Genomic DNA, 11,032 nt, shown 5'->3' with positions numbered 1-11,032 from the left:
AGAGTAAACTGCCTGCTACTCAGGCCCAGATGCTAGGATATGCATATTATTAGTAGATTTGGATAGAAAACACTCTGTTTCTAAAACTGTTTGAATGATGTCTGTGAGTATAACAGAACTCATATGGCAGGCAAAAACCTGAGAAAAAATCCAACCAGGAAGTGGGAAATCTGAGGTTTGTAGTTTTTCAACTCTTTGCTTATCCAAGATAAAGTGGAAATGGGGTCATATTGCACTTCCCAAGGCTTCCACTAGATGTCAACAGTCTTTAGAACCTTGTTTGAGGCTTCTACTGTGAAGTGGGGGCGAATGAGAGGGGAATGAGTCAGAGGTCTGCCAGAGAGCCACGAGCTGACCAGGCGCGTTCACGTGAGAGAGTTAGCTTGCGTTCCATTGCATTTCTGAAGACAAAGGAATTCTCCGGTTGGAACATTATTGAAGATTTACATTAAAAACATCCTAAAGATTGATTCTATACATCGTTTGACATGTTTCTACGGACTGTAATGGAACTTTTTGACTTTTCGTCTGCACCTAGTGATCGCGCGTCATGAATTGTGATTACTGGGCTAAACGCGCTAACAAAAAGGATGTATTTGGACATAAATGATGGACTTCATTGAACAAAACAAACATTTATTGTGGAACTGGGATTCCTGGGAGTGCATTCTGATGAAGATCATCAAAGGTAAGTGAATATTTATAATGTTATTCTGACATCTGCTGACTACACAACATGGTGGATATCTCGTTGAGTTGGTCTCTGAGCGCTGTACTCAGATTATTGCATGGTGTGCTTTTTCCGTAAAGTTTTTTTGAAATCTGACACAGCAGTTGCATTAAGGAGAAGTGGATCTAAAATTCCATGCATAACAGTTGTATCTTTTAGCAATGTTGATTATGAGTATTTCTGTAAATTGATGTGGCTCTCTGCAAAATCACCGGATGTTTTGGAACTACTGAACATAACGCGTATTGGAGTGGCCATCACAAAGCCCCGACTTCAATCCTATAGATCATTTGTGGGCAGAACTGAAGAAGTGTGTGCAAGCAAGGAGGCCTACAAACCTGACTCAGTTACACCAACTCTGTCAGGAGGGATGGGAATTTTTACTAGGATTAAATGTCAGGAATTGTGAAAAACTGAGTTTAAATGTATTTGGCTAAGGTGTATGTAAACTTCCGACTTCAACTGTAAGACACCAGAGCCTATTAACATAACACAATTATACCACAGAAGTCAAATGTGAAGCAGTTTAGGTGCATTATAATTGGACCAAAATGAGCTGTGTCCCAAATTATTGTTTAGTTTGGCTATATGTGTTGTTGTCCTGCTGTTACACTGCTCTGTCTGTTTACAGCCTGCTAAGCTCCAGGCAGAGGTTGTTAAGGGGTTGTTAAGGTGGAAGCACCCCTGGCTTTGACTTTACCCCACAGCTGGAGCAACCCTAGCCTTAACCCTGGCCCTGACCTTACCCCACAGCAACCCTGGCCCTGTCCCTGGCTCTACCCTACAGCTGGAAGTAACCCTGTGCTTAGACTGGCTCTACCCCACAGCTGGAAGTAACCCTGTGCTTAGACTGGCTCTACCCCACAGCTGGAAGTAACCCTGTGCTTAGACTGGCTCTACCCCACAGCTGGAAGTAACCCTGTGCTTAGACTGGCTCTACCCCACAGCTGGAAGTAACCCTGTGCTTAGACTGGCTCTACCCCACAGCTGGAAGTAACCCTGGCCATGACTCTGGCCCTGGACTCTACCCCCCCCCCCCCCCCCCCCCCCCCCCCCCCCCAGTTCCCACAGGTAAGAAACCAGAGCTTATTAACATAACTAAGTTATACTACAGAAATGATATATGAAGCATCTTTGCAGTTCAGATCAATCTGGACAGTATTACAAATGCTTGTGTATTTTCTGCATTCCATTTAGAATGCTGGTCAAAAGCAGTGCACTATACAGGGAATAAAAATCCATTACATAGGCATCCGGTGACTGGATGACTGTGGCTACAGACCAATCAAAGATGGTCCTACACAGCCAGTCCTGGATGCTGAAGAAGATTAGGCTAACCCAGGCCAGGTTGCTGGAGAGAGGAGGCACCCACACATGGACGCCCATGTGACTGAGCCTAGAGGATCATGGGAATGTTCTGGACAGATGTTGGTGGGGTTGGGTGGGTTGTGGCCGGGTGGGCTTAGACATCACATTAGACCGTCTCAAATGAGGAGAGTGATTTCTCAGAAGAAGATCAAGGAATTATCAAAAGAAAGTACACAAACGTTTTCAGGGCTGGTTTGTTTGTGAATGTGATATTGGATGTCAATTAATTTACGTCTTTCTTCAAGGAATGGTCCACTAACCCATCATGTGGGCAGTGTCAGTGTGCTCACTGATTATCTGAGAAGTCGGACACAAGTAAAGCTGTTTCCACCTACACAGCTGAAACTGTCCGACTGAGATCTCTAGTATAGAGGCTGTGGGAAGAAGCATTAAAAGAGGAATGGAAGAAAGAAAGAAAGAAAGAAAGAAAGAAAGAAAGAAAGAAAGAAAGAAAGAAAGAAAGAAAGAAAGAAAGAAAGAAAGAAAGAAAGAAAGACAGACAGACGTCCTAATCAGCCATGTTATAATCAGAGTCCCTTTGGTGTAGGGCACGGAATTTAAAAAGTCACAAATGCATGTTTTTGTTTATTCAATGATGTAGGGCAAAACTGTCATGTCATTAGATTTATCAGGCAGCATGGCTGTCATAGCAGAGAGTGGAGCGCGAGAGACCACCCTTGGAGAAAATGTGAAGGGTGACCAGGGGCAGACCCTGCTGCTGCTATCCCCAGAAGGACCCATGGCACCCTGGGAAATCCCCTCGTTCTCAGTGACATCATAATGAAATCCCCCACCTTCTGCTCCCTGGCTGCTATCCCATTAGAAAAATGTTTGGTCTGATATAACAACAATGAAATAACCTATGAGAATGTCTTATTATAAAGTCTGGGTCTGATCAAATATTGAGTGCCAATTCAATTTCAATTCAGTGAATTCAGGAGATAAATCTCAGTTCAATTCATAAGTAGGTTCAATTCATTCATCTTACATGATACTAATTTTATTAATGAATCAAATTTCAATTCACTTCCTAATCTGAGGGAGTTGGAATGGAAAGGACTCCACCACTGACCACACAATCTTTTTTTTTTTTTTTTACCCCTTTTTTCTCCCCAATTTCGTGGTATCCAATTGGTAGTAGTTACAGTCTTGTCTCATCGCTGCAACTCCCGTACGGACTCGGGAGAGGCGAAGGTCGAGAGCCATGCATCCTCCGAAACACAACCCAACCAAGCCCAATGCATCATGACACAATGCCCATCCAACCCGGAAGCCAGCTGCACCAATGTGTCGGGGGAAACACCGTACACCTGGCGACCCGGTCAGCGTGCACTGCGCCCGGCCCGCCACAGGAGTCGCTAGTGCGTGATGAGACAAGGATATCAGGATATCCCTGCCGGCCAAACCCTTCCTAACCTGGACGATGCTGGGCCAATTGTGCGCCGACCCATGGGCCTCCCGGTCGCGGCCAGCTGCGACAGAGCCTGGACTCGAACCCAGAATCTCTGGTGGCACAGTGCCTTAGACCACTGCGCCACCCGGGAGGCTCACAACACAATCTTAACAGAGACTTTGCTCATGAACTAATGCTGAAGTCTCGTTAGATCAACACGTTGAGAAAAGAGGTCAATAAATCCTTCTAGAACGCCAACTGTCTTTCTCTGTGCCGGGACCACTATAGGAGGACGGAGTGGTGCTCCGCGTCTTCTGTTCAGTTTGACAAACGAGACAGCATCTCCGGCCTGCAGCAGGTTTCTGTCTCTATCTCTTAATAGCATGATGTTGGGGACGGGATCTCCTGCAGGCTGCAGAACACTGATGGAAGAGCGGCAGAGAGAGCGTCCCCGCCACAGATTTCATCTACCCACAAATGCTAACCTTTTGCCATAGGTGTGTAAATCCCAGGATCTAACCCTGGATGAGATACACACAGCACTGATTAAATCAGCTCCTATCATGCTCTCTGCTTGGTGACGACATCAGAGCAGCCAGCGTGAGGTGGGAGTTGCTCTCCATGCCCGGACGTGCGCGCACACACACACACACACACACACACACACACACACACACACACACACACATAAATGCAAAGAGAAATGAGCACGCTAACAAACGCATATCCAGGCCTAGTTCTGCAGGCAGTTAGTCAGCTTGATAGGAATGAGCAGAGCAACACATGTAGGGGGAAGTTGCTGTAGCCCTAGACTGAAAACCAAAGGAGGACGAGGAAGTTGACATCATGTAGGGGGAAGGGGAAGCTGCTGTAGCCCTGGACTGAAAACCAAAGGAGGACGAGGAAGTTGACATCATGTAGGTGGAAGGGGGAGCTGCTGTAGCCCTGGACTGAAAACCAAAGGAGGACGAGGAAGTTGACATCATGTAGGGGGAAGGGGAAGCTGCTGTAGCCCTGGACTGAAAACCAAAGGAGGACGAAGAGGTTGACATCATGTAGGGGGAGGGGGAAGCTGCTGTAGCCCTGGACTGAAAACCAAAGGAGGACGAGGAAGTTGACATCATGTAGGTGGAAGGGGGAGCTGCTGTAGCCCTGGACTGAAAACCAAAGGAGGACGAGGAAGTTGACATCATGTAGGGGGAAGGGGAAGCTGCTGTAGCCCTGGACTGAAAACCAAAGGAGGACGAAGAGGTTGACATCATGTAGGGGGAGGGGGAAGCTGCTGTAGCCCTGGACTGAAAACCAAAGGAGGACGAGGAAGTTGACATCATGTAGGTGGAAGGGGAAGCTGCTGTAGCCCTGGACTGAAAACCAAAGGAGGACGAAGAGGTTGGCATCTATGTGATTTCCACGTTTGGCGAGTTCAGGGTTGACCTTGGAAAGATGCCTGCCATTGGCTTCTCTCCTCTCTGTTTACTAGACACCAAGGCGCATTCTCCAGTACTCTATGCACTCCACATAGATGTATTAGAAATGGCATGTAGCTGCATTTTCTGCATTTCCCATCAGCAATTATCCATGATTTATTATGTGTCATTTGACTATTTACTGAAAGCGTAGTCTTATTCTTATCCCAAAGCGTCTCTCTGGGAGACAGAAAGAGACAGAGGAGGAGAAACACGTACAGTTGCTTGGTATTCAGTTCAGAGCTACTGCAGCCTCCCCCATCTCCCTACACGTGTTGCTCACTGATGCACTCTGCTCCTTCCTGTCAAGCTGACTAACTGTATGTATCATCTGTGCAGTGTAGGTCCACAGGGCCATTTGGGACACAGCCTTGAAAATAGAGCCCTGAACAGAGCAGGGACAAGGAAGAGCTTCATATTTAATTGAAGTTTACAACAGTCCCCCTTTAATCTGGACTGCATCCAATACCCTTATATTTGCTGATATACAGATTTGGCGGTAGAGGTGGGATGGGAGGGGTATCGGTTGTCTATTTAGTAAGTAAGCTTTGTCCGAGCCAGAATGGCCCATAGCGCAGGAGGCTATCTCCTGTTTCTGTAGCGTGAGGCAGATTGATGTACAAGTACTCCCGCTGGACAGGGCGCTAGTCTATTGCAGGGCATATCCGGCGTATGTGACAATAAAACATCTCATATAAACAACCCTGTGAACAGGTTTCCTGCGTTGAATCCAAAAACATCAAGGACACACGTTCTTTATAAAGTGAAAAGGTACAAAAGTGAATATTAACACAATCGTTTCATTTACTCCAGCAACTTGATTACCGGTTTTGTCTGTCAAATTGTATTTTTTGTCGCTTTTTTCCGTGACAGTGACCAAGCAACAAAAAACAAGAATCAAGCCGAAAGCCTCCAAAACCAAAATCCCTCTACGGATTACAAACAGCAGGTGGCCCGGAATAGAATTACAGTTTCACAGGTGGCGCTTTCATTCCCCCAGCCAGCTAGCCTATCAATACAATTACACCACTGACCCAAATCAGCCGCCAAACCTAGTAGTCTGTATCCCCACTAGCCACCACTCACTCTAATGAGTTCTGACATCAATGCACTATTATGGAGTGGGTGTGACTGTGACCTTAGGAATCAACAAAGTCAGTCAGTATTTCCTGAGACCTGAGAGAGGTCAGACCACCAGGAAGCTAATTGACTTAGATAAGGGTTGTGACTAGATGGAGTACAGCTACCACCGAAAGTTACTTTTTGTAGCAGGTTAGGAGAGCATTTTAGCTAACCTTAACCCTTTTCCTAACCTAATTCAGTCCAGATTTGGATAATCCAGATTTTCTATCTGTAGAGCATCATACTATCAACAAACTATCTGTTGATAAGCAACTGCTTGCTTAGGTTATGGTTAGGTTTAGAATAAGGGTTAGCGTAATGGTTAGAGTAAGGGTTAAGTTTAGGGTTAGGATAAGGGTTAAGGTTAGGGTAATTCTCTTAACCTGCTGCGTAAATTCTAACCTGCTATGAAAAACTCACTTCGTAGCTACAGTATATACCATCTAATCAAAACTCTAGATAAGCTGTACTAACTGATACTGGTAACAAGGACGACCCACGAAGGAGCACTGGAGGCTTGGAGGTGATGACAAATGAGGTAATATACACTGGTCCTATGTTTCATAAACTGATATAAAAAATCCCAGAAATCTTCCATACGCACAAAAAGCTTATTTCTCTCAAATTTTGGCACACATTTGTTTACATTCCTGTTAGTGAAGATGTATCCTTTGCCAAGATAATACATCCACCTGACAGGTGTGGCATATCAAGAAGCTGATTAAACAGCATGATCATTACACAGGTGCACCTTGTGCTGGGGACAATAAAAGGCCACTCTAAAATGTACAGTTTTGTCACACAACAGCACAAATGTCTCAAGTTTGGAGGGAGAGTGCAACTGGCATGCTGACTGCAGGAATGTCCACCAGAGCTTTTGCCAGAGAATTGAATGTTAATTTCTCTACAAATAATCTGACTCCAATGTCGTTTTAGAGAATTTGGCAGTACGTCCAACCGGCTTCACAACCGCAGACCACGTGTAACCACGCCAGCCCAGGACCTCCACATTCGGCTTCTTCACCTGCGGGATCGTCTGAGGAGGCGTGGGGGGGAATAATTCTAATTGGTTAGGCCTATGCCCTCCCAGGCCCACTCATGGCTGCACCCCTGCCCAGTCATGTGAAACCTATAGATTAGTGCCTAATGAATATATTTCCTTATATGAACTGTAACTCAGTAAAAAAATTGAAATTGTTGCATGTTTCGTTTATATTTTTATTCAGTATAGAACCTGAGTGAGCACACACACACACACACACACACACACACACACACACACACACACACACACACACACACACACACACACACACACCAGCTGGTCCCGGTGTGTGTAGCGATAGCACCTGCGTTCCCCTCACATGTTAGGTCAGTACGAACCGTAGCAATCTCTTCATGTCCAATTTTGTGATAACGACATGCTCTCATCAAACAGACAAATGGTCAGATGGCTTTCAACACAGAGCATGGCGTGTCGAGGTCTCTCAACCAGCGACTGATGTGTTCTGAAATAAACTGCACTCAACACTTCCAGTTCCCTTAAAAATGACTTCCTTTCTCGTCTTTAACTCCCAGAAACACGCTGTTGGACGTCATTCCTTTCTTCGATAACCACTCTAGAACCTCGCTTGCGATTTCCTTTTCCTTGAGCATTTATTTTCGAATGACCGTATTCAAGGAGATTATGATTTTCAGCACAGGAAATACATTCTTTTTTTTTGAGTTCGAACAAGAACTGGTTTGATAATGCACTAAATGTAACCAGTTGAATCAGAACTGTTAATCCGGGCCTGGAACAAAAGCCTGCTAACACACAGTCTGCAACCCCAGGGCCAGGATTGCACATCCCGGTTGTGAACAAAGTCTTTGTTTAAAATGTAAACCACCTACAAATCAAAATTACATCCTGGGACTTCAGGTTGACCTCTGGCAGAGAGAACAATATGATTGACTGCTGCACTAGAGGAGGTGGTCTGCTGATGTTATCTTTCAGGGGGAACTATTATGGAACTCATTAAGAAACAATAAACACAGAGGACGTCTCCTAATGTTGACCAAAAGGTGTGCCTGGGTTATGTACCCATATCCTTGCCAGTAAAAATCACAGACCTATCTGTTCACACGGGTGTAGGGTGAAGTTGCCCCTCAACGCTGACCTGAGGTCAGCAATGCTTTTTCCCCACTAATGGTTAAGGCTAGGATTGGGGGAGGGGACGCTGATCCTAAATCTGTACCTAGGGGAAACTTCACCCCGGAGCTTTCACACGAGCCGTTTCCAGGAAGTAGGTTAGAATACAGCTTTCCAGGGCACACACACCAGCCTTGTGACCCAATTTCCACATTCCTCATGTGTCTCTTAGGGAGTTCTGTGACGCACGGAACCTGCAGAGATGATCAACATTTACCTTCATAGGATATCTAGGCCATGAGGTATACATTAAAGAACATCTCTACTCATTATTTTGACCAACAACCCCTATGTGAATCAGAAGCATATAGCATGTGACTTTTCACAAAGCCTCATCTACGGGATAGAGGATTACTGACTGTAGATCAGTCTAATGTGGATGAGAGTACTGTACATGTGTTTCAAGCCGAGGGGATTCTATATAGCTACAGCTAGTGGATTAGCATGGGCGGCGCCCCTTACACCAGAGACATCTGATTGGATAAGGGCAGACGTCGTCACAGGTCTGATCCCTACAGATGGCTGTGGTTACTGTGGCAACGGCAGTGTGCTCAGCATCAGCATCACAGCAGAGCTTCTCGAAGCCATACCTCTCTATCACAGGCTTCCCTGTTCACTTAGTGACATCAACACAGTTTAATCCAAAACCTAAAAGACATCAACAAACAGCAAGGCTTCTGAAGTAGCCATAAATAGACAAAGACAGAGACAAACACAAACAGTTTAGGTCATTTGCTTCTCTCAAAGATCAATCGGGTTCATGACAGTGGGTATAATCTCTAGCTCGATCTCCCACCACTCGCAAAATGAGAGTGCTCAAGACCCATCTGTCAGTAGCTCCTCGGGACCTTTTCCTATGCCAGGAGATCTGCAGCACAGCTAGCCTCTACTGCAGAACAACAGCAGTGATCAGGCATCGCATTAACCAACACTATAATACTGAACTGAAGGCCATTCACTCTGCCCTGTAGTGACTCCAATCTGCCAAAGCGTTCAGGAAAGCGTAAAATGGCCCGTTTGCGATCCATCAATAACGTTGTATGTTGATTCTGTCCAATGTCACTGTCGAGAAATGATGACGTGAATGTGTGCATGATAAGTCTGCAGTGGTATATTTTCATAACCCCAAATATGAGTTAAAACGCCAATCAGGATATATTCTCACATGAACACAAACAATGTTGTGACACAACAACTAATAGTTTAGGCCACCTCAACATCATCAGCATTTCCATCCCATTCTTTGTGCCACCCCCTATGTGCCAACCTCCCTCAGGTGGCACAGGCTAAACCCAGAGGCGTACCTGGCAGTTAAATCCATTGGAGTTGGGGTTCAAGCTCCCCGATAACATGGCGCGTCAGTGTGGGCAAGGATGCCCGAGATTTCTTCTTGGTTTTACAGTGGTCGAGAGACCGCAAGAGGGAAGCTCAGAATCCAAGCCCCGGACAGAACCTGTGCTTGTCGGCTGGAGGTATTGGCGGTAAGGTCGAGCCAGGCTCTTCTCACCGGTTCCTCTTCCCCATGCCAGCCAGCCTCCTCCTGACAGCAGCTTCGCAACACAAACAAGCGCTCAGACTGCCCAGCTCTGATCCAGACGGGCTCCGATGTTTCCTGACAAGCATCCGTCCACCAATCCACTGTGAGATTAGCGAGCTGCTGACATCACCGATGCTGGGCTGTGTGGTGTTGTGGCCCTCTTATCTAAGAGAGGCTTGTAGCTAAGTCACGGTAAGCAAAACACACACACACACACAGACCCTTCTTCTGTGGGGTTCGAACTGAAAAACCCTAGGACTTCTCACCGCTGCACCTGCCACATCTGATCCATCCCACCTCCACAGGGACATGTTATGAGGTGGTTCTACTCTGCAGTCATCCTGCGTGTGTGTGTGTGTGTGTGTGTGTGTGTGTGTGTGTGTGTGTGTGTGTGTGTGTGTGTGTGTGTGTGTGTGTGTGTGTGTGTGTGTGTGTGTGTGTGTGTGTGTGTGTGTGTGTGTGTGTGTGTGTGTGTGTGTGTGTGTGTGTGTGTCCTGCCTATGACACTACTGTACTCTGTCTGTGCTGCATGGTCAGCGGAACACTGTGGCAGAAACATGCTGCAATGGAAATGGATCCAGCGCTTCAAGCGATTCTTCTGCTACACTACCTAATGACATACATTCCCAGTGGTAGTAGTACTGGATCAATAACAATTTAGGCACGGATGATAAATAAGATTGTTGGGGAAACTATCAGAAATGTGACGAAAAAGCACTAGCATCTCTCTTAGCTGTGTCTTCTCTCCCCCTCTCTCTCTCCACCCCCCCTCTCTCTCTCTCTTCCCCCCCCTCCCCCCCTCTCTCTCTCTCTTCCTCCCCCTCTCTCTTCATCTTGCTCCCTCTATCCGCTATAATTAAACATCCAAGGGCGCACAGCCGGTCTAGGCACTTAGCTCGCTACAGTGGGGCTGGCTCTGCACAGTCGGATCACCCAGTCAGACAGAGATGCCCCACTGATCCAAGAACATTATGTCCAAGAGAACAGGCCTACCTCTGTCTGCTATACCCACCCTGCTCTGCAGACCTCCCCCGTCTGTCCACACTGGATCCACTCCAGCCAGAAGACCAGCCAGGCTGACTGACTGTGTCTAGGATTAGGACTCAACATTCCGTCCCATCTTTACTACATCACACACCATCCATCTCCTGTCTCCAGCCCTAACTCCTAACACCCTCTCTCTGCCCAATATATGCCAGCATATATATTTCTGATGTGGAATCAG

General features: G+C 46.4%; 1 pseudogene; it reads right to left on the bottom strand.

Annotated features, from left to right (window-relative positions):
* Positions 1-11,032, bottom strand: part of LOC120050750 — a 49,015-nt pseudogene that overhangs the window by 28,877 nt on the left and 9,106 nt on the right.

The sequence above is a fragment of the Salvelinus namaycush genome, chromosome 7 (genome assembly GCF_016432855.1).
Source record: "Salvelinus namaycush isolate Seneca chromosome 7, SaNama_1.0, whole genome shotgun sequence".
Classification (NCBI taxonomy): Eukaryota; Metazoa; Chordata; class Actinopteri; order Salmoniformes; family Salmonidae; genus Salvelinus; species Salvelinus namaycush.
Note: the sequence above shows the minus strand (reverse complement) of the source record. Positions and strands in the feature narration are given on the sequence as shown.